A 9,388-nucleotide genomic window follows, 5' to 3' on the forward strand; every position below is an offset into this window, starting at 1 on the left:
GAAAACATGATCTACACAATTTGTCAAACATGTTTTGGGTCATCCAATTATATTTTGTCAGTAGGTTTTTTCACAATCTTAAAAGCCTTACGATTCAAAAAAATAATAATGTGAAAAGACATGATCCAGAACACAATTTCTAACAAAGAGACCATGTTTGATGTATTTGTGGGATAATTAGATAATGATCGCCTCTATGATTCTCTACTAAAGAGTATACTTAGATTAATTAGATAATGCTCGCATCTATGATTTTCTACTAAAGAGTATAATATAATAGAGTCTAGCTAATATTTTTCAAAATGTTTTTATGTAAAATTTGATTTTTTGTCATAGAATTTTGGTGCATTATAGGCCATTGTTAAATTCATTCAAATTTATTTATATATCAAAATCTTCTAATATAAAATCCAACTCTTTAAAAAGAAAAACCACTATGGAGATCGTAAAATATATACTTGATGCAATTTTAGAAAATCAGATGGAGCTAATCAACATTGTTGTGCTATCCATAGTACCAAAATAATCACTCACTGATTGAAAGAAATTTCAGAACCACGATTATCTTGCTACCAAAGTTCAAGAGCTCACATAAAAGGATGATTAGAAATAGTTCAGAAAATGGCATGTTAGACTTTTATATGGCTTTGCATAATTTTTAATGAAATCCATGGATATTAAAATGAATAAATTTATGTTTTCTTTCATGAACAATTTCTCAATATTGCATGCATTTGTAGCTTGTACATGATTATATTGTGGTACTGACCGGTTATTTGCAAGGAGCTCATCTGAAATTAAAATATGAATCATATCAATTTGACGTGAAAACTCCAGCCTTAAAAATTTTTTGATGCACTGCTTTTGATGTCTAGAATATCAGGTTAGGGTTATATCTTGAGTTGGGGTCATGCAACATATTTTGTTTTGTTTTGTTTGCAGTAAGGTCACATGAAGAAGTGGCCTTTAGGAGATGGACCGACTCAAAGTGTTAGTACGAGGAAATCATCCAAGGACCCAATAGAAAATTGTGATGCATGCAGCACACATGCTTGCAAAAGACTCCATTGTATTTTTATGTCTATTATACATTTTTGTAAGACCCATGAATTTTCAGGTATTTTTCTTATTAAGAGAATGTCGAGCTTATTTATTGTTCATATCTCTAAGATCTAGAATAAGAAATTGATAGGACTAATTAAACTTAGAATAACTAGTCAAAAATGAATTTTAGAAAAATATAACCATGTAAATGAATTTTAAAAAGATGTAGACTTGTAAATAAATTTTAGAAAAATATAACCTTGTAAATAAATTTTAGAAAAATATAACCTTGAAAATGAATTTTTGAAAACTATAGCCTTGTAAATGAATTTTGGAAAAATATAACTTTGAAAATGAATTTTAGAAAAATATAGCCTTGTAAATAAATTTTGAAAAAATATAACCTTATAAATGAATTTTGAAAAATATACCCTTGTAAATAAATTTTGAAAAATTAGAGACTCAATATAGAATTTTAAGAAAAATAATATCCAATATAGAATTAACATAATTGAGGTTGTCAAATGGAATGTTTAAGAAATGATAAAATAATAATTAGTTAAAATAAATAGAAAAAATAACTAGATAATAGTTGAAATCTAACCAAATAAAATGATGAAAAGTTAAAGTAACTAGAAAGTACAACGATGTAGTAATTACCAATTTGAATCAAACCAAATGCAAGTACACTATAAGGGGGAGATTTTTCCTAATGATTAGATATTGGATTTCTTAAATCCAATAAGAATCTTCAAATATTTCATAAAATCTAAGAGAGATGCACTAAATCCCATTTGAGTCTCCAAATATTTTATAGGTGGAAAAAAAAGTGTAAAGGCTAAAATATCTAACTTGAATAGGTTTTCATATTAAGAAAATTTAACATGAGCTATGAGGGTCAAGGATTATGCTTGAGAGAAAAAATTTGAGAATTGAGAGGATTTAATCTCAACCTTTTATTCCTTGTAATTGATCTTAGCCATCTATTTATAAAGTAATCATTACCTTTTTCCTTTAAATACCCCATCAATTTGAGAGTTTTAAGTATTTAAGAATTCATATCTTCCTTCTCTCTCTTGTTCTTCTCTCCCTTTCACGTTTTTGAAGTTTATTCTTTTTCACTAGAAAGTGAAGGGTGCCTCTTTAAGAACTTTTTTTACCCATTTATTGCTTTGAAATGTTCAAAGCAAGGAGAAGCTCAAGCTTAAGTTCCCAAGTCAAGGTAAGTAAATTTATTATTTATGCATCGTAATAATTTTTTATTTTTCTTCTCTCTCCAAATCTCTTTCTCTCCTCACCTATATAGACATGTATCCTCATAACACATGTAAATATGGCAAAGGAATATGCAAATTTTTTTATTCTTTCTATCTTATGACTCTTTCTCTTAAGTCACACGATTTTATCATGCTCATGACTTGAGAAAAAACAATTAGGGATTTTTAATGATAGTTCATTACCATGAAAATTTTCATTGATGTTATAGAACTCTTTCTAAAGCATAAGGCATACCACGAATTTTGATTCCAAGCCTATCTAAGAAAAGTCATGCTACTCCCTAAATTGGATGACTTTATAGAAATAAGTGTGAGGGTGTTATTATGAAATGCATTCTTGAAGTCAATATGAATGTGAAAAATTAGATTTTTATGAAATTTCCCAAAGTTAGCATGAAGTAATGAAAGGCAATTAGGGGGGGGGGGGATTTAGAAATCCGTCCAAGCATGATTAATCTATGAAAATATGTCTAAAGTAATTTGGATGCTTTGAAAATTAAATTTTTTAAAATTGAATTTATTCAAGAAATTTGGATGATTTTTCAATGACAATTAAATTTCTTTGAAATTCAGATTCACTTTAAGATATGAAGTAATTTGGATGAATTTGATTTAACATTAATTAGATTTTTGAAATTCAAATTCACTCTATGATATAAAGCAATTCAGATTATTTCTCAACAATATTTAGATTTTTGAAATTCGGAATCACTCTAAGATATGAAGCAATTTGAGTGAATTTGATTCAACAACAATTAGATTTTTGAAATTCGGATTCACTCTACGATATAAAGCAATTCAGATTATTTCTCAACAATATTTAGATTTTTGAAATTCGAATTCACTCTAAAATATGAAACAATTTGAATGACTTTGATTCAACAACAATTAGATTTTTGAAATTCAGATTCACTCTATGATATAAAGCAATTCAGAGTATTTTTCAACAATAATTAGATTTTTGAAATTCGGATTCACTCTAAAGATATGAAGCAATTTGGATGATTTGATTCAACAATAATTAGATCTTTGAAAAAAAATTAGATTCACTCAAGGATGATAGATTTGAAAAAAAAATGGATGAATTATGTCTCTCTTAAGGATGAATAAAACTTGGAATTTTAATTAATATAAAAGAATGATTTCTTAGAAAATAACTACTCAAATTCCAAACTCCCTCAATAGAAGGAAACCAAGAACCAGATCTTTGAGAAATGCCAAAAATATTCTACCAAAGAATTTTTTTTTAAAGTTTGAGTCTTATGCAAATTTGTAGAAATGATTCAAGAGGAAACCCCCACACTTTAAGGGTAATATGCTCAAAGAGATGGTACTATAAAGTGGTTCACATCCAATACCCGAATTAATATGGTTTCAATCGTTATACGTGTCACGAATATCGTTGCCTTAGGAAGGGCTAGATATGTCTATACTTAGACTTTAGCCAAACACGACTTGAAAAGAGTTCACAAGGATATGTGCATGCAAGAAGCAATCAAAACTCTATGAGGTTCACGCCAAGGGCTAGGCAACAATACAACAAAATTATGTATGAGAAACATATACATGTGCTTTTAAATATGTCAAATGTGCATTGACTTAGGCTAACAACTTATGTTAGAAGTACATTACATACTTGTCCATGCATAGGCTAAATGTTATATAGATGTATACAACATTGATGTGATAGTGTGTGTATTTTCTTCAAAAATGACAGGTTGAATAAAGAAAGTGCATATGACAAATAAATGCATAAGTCACACATGTTGCATATAGACCAGTGATATTGATGTTCGTACTTTCATATATGATGCCTTTGAAAAATAAAATGTTGTTGTACTCAACTTAGCATGCTAAATAATGTTGCATTAAGACATGATGAACATCCCATATATGTGTGGAATGAACTAACTATAAAAAAGGCATTAAGTGCTTTGTTGAGAGCTGGGTGGTTGCACCCCGTGAGAAGGAAGTCTCATTACTTGTACTAACTTCCACACATTTAATCTGATATTTATGTCGTCACTGGCAAGGTACTTTTTGAAGGAGCACCTGATTTGGGTTGGGCATAGACCTTGTCATGACATACTGTCCTGCAGAAATTTTGGGGCTATTGAACCTTGATAGCTCGTCTGACATGAGAGCATGACTACTAACATACCCATAATGAAGATGAAGCTGCCCATGTCACTCATTCACAACTGGTTCACCAAGCGAGGGTAGATGGTACAACCTCAAGTGACAAATGTCGCATGTAGATTTTTATAACATGTCATTTCGACTTAAAAAATGAGAAGCATGGCATCTTCATACCTCTGTCACTCAGAGTCAAGGAAGTCCATGTCACCAGACAGATGGTAGACATTAGTTGTTGCAGTGATAGGGATTGCAATCTGAATTTACCCATGCATTGATCATCTCTCGATCCTTAGGAGGTTGCGGCTTGGGTTGGGGATTCGGGCGATAGAGACTACGACAAATTTACCCCTTGCATAATAAACATTGTAGTATCTCTCACTATCGCAATGATCACCTCTGTGTACCCAGAGGAATAAGACTATCAAAACTTAATACTAACCCTACTAACTCACCGACATAGTTAGTTGCAATTTATTTGAGATTATATTGTTATTTCTGAGATTATGTTGTTCTTATTGGCATATCATTATTATGATTATGCTATTGATATTGTTAAGCTTATGAACATGTCATTTCAGAATTCTAGCATGTTAGTCGCATTGATAATTGCATATATATTGGAGAATATGATAGATAATTTGATTTCTTATTATAATGCATGATGCTTAAGTTTGCTTACTTGCTCGCAATGCTTACTTGCTCGCAAGAGTTTGACTCTGTTGTTATGGGGTGCATGTAATGAAGAATGATGCAGTGCAAGAGCTTAATGTGCGGTGGGACCCTGATCCAAACATCTCAAACTATGTTTTGATCTTGAAACAAACTATGGCTTATCTCATTCTAATGGGATATTTTATTCAACTTTTTATGATGTATAAACCTTAATAACTTGTTTTATTTACAATATATGGAATGACTTTTATTTCTTATAGTTGGAACTATATATATTTCTCAACTCTGTGACCCATCGGGATTGTCCGACTTTTCAAAACCCAAATTATTTTCGTTGTGCTATTTCAAAAAAAATAGGGTTAAATTTCTAAGTTTTTAAGTTAAAAATTTTGGAGCATTACATTTTTGTGTATAAAGGGTAAGTGTCGCCTAGAGAGATGATGGTTAGCAACTACACTCATTGGTGGTCTTTGAATTAGAATTGGCTAAGCGAACTTTGGTCTTTTACAATTAACGTATCAATTATTGGTTTGTATATCCATATACTAGGTGAGAAAGGCTCTTTTCCAATACGAGTTAGGATACACAGCATGAGCACACCATACATGCCAAAAAGCTAGTAAGTCTTTCAATGTGAGTTATATTAATATATAATTATTATTATATTCATTGAATTAAAATCATGATTTATCAAACAAGTTTTTTATAAATCATATTTTTTGGGGCATGTTCACAAAAAAACTATAATGATTGGATATTATTTTGGTATCCCCAAAATCTCTATAATTTTTTTAAATAGTTTTAATTGATTAATTAATATTAATTAATGAGAGTTTTGCTTGGTTTTAAAAAGTATGGTTGGAGATAAGGCCAATTAGAACTCCATAGCTTAATAGGATAAGGGGTTCCTAACACTATAAATAGAGATTTCACCTTTGAGAGAACATAGAAATCCTTAGTGATGTGGATCCGGCAAGGGACTGATCTATGATCCAAGATCTAAATGGATTCTGATGCAAATAAGCTAAACTGGATAACTTGAAAAACTGGCAGTTTTCAATACGGGGGTATTTGGACCCTATTGCGCTCTAAATGAAAGGACAATACCAAAATGGATTCTGTAGATGACAAAATCTTTTTTTTTTAACGATCCTAAAAACATGAAAATTTGACCACTGATGGTCGATATACGGTTTAAACACCAAATCAACTGACCGGTGTTCATAAGTGGGTCTCCTGAGATTGTCCAGTATGGACAGGACGGAATGGAACTGTTTCTTAAGGATTTGGTCAATGACCCAAACATAAAAGTTGTAGAAAATTTAGTTTTGAAACTAAAAAACTAAAATCACTCAAATCGGACATCGTATGACTCTGATATGACCCAAGTAAGATGCGAGATACAATCCTGAATAATCACTTGTGGGACTATTCAATCTATTCTAATACACTTTTGACCATACAAACGATTGATTCAATAAGTTTGATTAACATAAAAGTTGTATAAAAATTAATTACCAAATCAAAGAAATAAAAATCACTTGAATCAGAGTTCGTATGGCTCCGCTACAAACCAAACAAAGGGTCAAACTATTACATTTCTAGCAGTCACTCAAATGATTATTTGTTTAGTTTTAGACTAGTTTTGACAACCAAAATGAATGAACTAGAAAATGTGGTAAACATATAAGTTGTAGCCACAAATGTTAGCTTTCTAACAAGCTATCATATGATAATTTTCATAGAGTAATTTAAGAGTTATTTTCAATTAGTGAGAATGTATCGTATACATAGACAATCACAAAATCGAATGATGTTACACAATTCAACAACAAATTTAATTTAATTCAAATTATAGCATTAGGGGTTTAATGTTCAACCTGCACACACAAACACTTCTAAATATATATTCTCCAATACCACATTCTCTCCACCTTATCCCAACTCTAATTAGACTATGATAAGACTATAAATAAACCACAAGTACTAAACAAACTAGCAGGAAATTCTTATTCAATAACTGATGCTTAAAAGATAATCTCTTTGATCAGACAAGATGTATAACTAGTTCAAACTTATGCAAGTTTAATCAAACCTGATTAGAAGTCACAAGGTAAAGTTTTAGCAAAGTATCAAGGTTCATGCAAATGAATAATACAAACAATAGAGAATCTATTCCCTTCCAATTCAGCAAGGGCATCACGAACAAGGAAGTAGTCGCAACGATTGATACAGATTTTGAACAGCTACTAAGGTTACACGAACAGGATCATAAGCAGCTTCGGTTTATGCCCAGCAGGATCTATGGTCTACACTACGGTCTGGCTGCAACAACCTTCAACAAAAATGTCCCAATATAGGAGACGACTAGGGTTGATCCTTCATCAATTTTCTTCAACAAAAATTTTCCAGCAAAAAGAAATGGCAACCCCTCAAAGTTTTTTTCTAGACTTATTTAAGGGAGGAAGAAAGTTAGCATGGCTTCTCATTGGCCATGTTGGAGGTCACCTCCTTAGTGGCTAATGAGAAGGTCAAATTTGAAATGCTTTGCTTTTGGATAGTCAAGAAGGAGATGTCCTCCTACTAGCCATCTTGGAGGTGACTTAAACTTAGAGAGGCTTTAAGTCCACCTTCATCTACACTAATAGGGAGTCAAGCTACACTTCTCTTGACTTTGGTCAAACAAATTCAAATGGGGTCCATATTGGTCCAACCATGAGGGGCACCATTTTGGATTTGGTTCAAGATTCAATTTCTTGTAAATGGATCTTGAATAATTTTATAGAAAAATAAAATTGTTAAAAAAAATAAAAATCTACCATGATACCCCATACACTCTCTAGTGCCCTAAAATAATTCTACTGAACACCAGAACAATCTGGATCCGTAAAATCTGGCACCTAAAAAAATTAAAAATAAATACAGAATTGATTTCAATATATACAAAAATAAAATTCTAAAATTAAAATAAATTTTCTGAGATGATTGAATTAAATATATTAGAAAATTAAATGAAAAATGACCAAAATACCCCTCAACCTCAAATGGACTCGAAACAGGTTTTTTTTACATGAGATTGCAGGTCGTGCAATGCAAATCAAGTCTTTGCTCCTCACAACTATCTGGATGCTATGCATCACTTAGCCTAGTACAAAGAAATCAAGCTGCAAGCCCAAGATCCCCCCTTCTTGGCTTGCTCTCAAACCAAGGGCAGATACAAAAACCTTGAAACCAGTTCAATACCATCACAATGGTTTCGGTTATGCATCATATATGCATATGGTAGTATTTGTCTTTTATTGGCTTAAATTCATACCATCATAATGGTTTATATTACCTATTAAGTATTAATATTGTTTTCTTCCAAACATATGTGGTTGTTACCATTAACATGTTACAATTTTTTTGCATGACCGATATGGTGTTGATATTATCATGTCAAAGAAAATGTATGTATGTTGTTAAGATGCATAACATAGTGGCCCTGGTTGGTTATAGTTAGACTCTTTAGAGTTCCATTAACATTTGATGGTCTTGCTGAAACCGTATGCTACTTTGGAATTCTTTATTATTTACTAGTCTCTTAAGAAAGTCTTATGTTTTTGTTTTCTCGATATTTTTTTGTTTACATATATAAGATAACGATTAGCATCATGATTCTTGATTGCAATCAAGTCATACAAACTTAATTTCTTAATTATTGTTCTTAAGTTTTTGTGCATAATAGATATTTTTCACGATTATAAGTAAATTTACCATGAAGTGTTATGACACACTATGCATACGTTTGCACATGAATGAGTCATTTGGATGTGCAGATCCCTTCAGAGTGCAAATACTTTTTTTAGATATTTTACTCAGAGAAACTGTCCCTGGCGCAATGCCTAGTCGCGTTGGATCGGAATCCGGCGACTCTAGTTCTTATGGCAGACTGACAGGTTTCGGAAAATATTATGGGAAAAATAGCAAACAGTAAAGAAAATGACTGAACTTTTAGGAGAATGTCCCTGACAAACAGAGGAAAAATTTATCTTCTTACAGTTTTGGGATTAGATGAACGGTTTGGAAAAGAGCATAGGATTATCAGAGATCTAGATCTCTGTAATTCTCAGACACTAGAATTTGACAGACAGAGAATTTAATTCCGGGAAAAATACCTAGGATGCTCCTAAAATTCTCAACTTTTAGGGAATGACAGAAGGAATAATGAGGAATAACGTCACTGTTGAAATTTTTGACATTCAACCTATAGATTG

Source organism: Nuphar pumila, chromosome 6 (assembly GCF_984573655.1).
Source record: "Nuphar pumila chromosome 6, dmNupPumi1.hap1.1, whole genome shotgun sequence".
Lineage (NCBI taxonomy): Eukaryota > Viridiplantae > Streptophyta > Magnoliopsida > Nymphaeales > Nymphaeaceae > Nuphar > Nuphar pumila.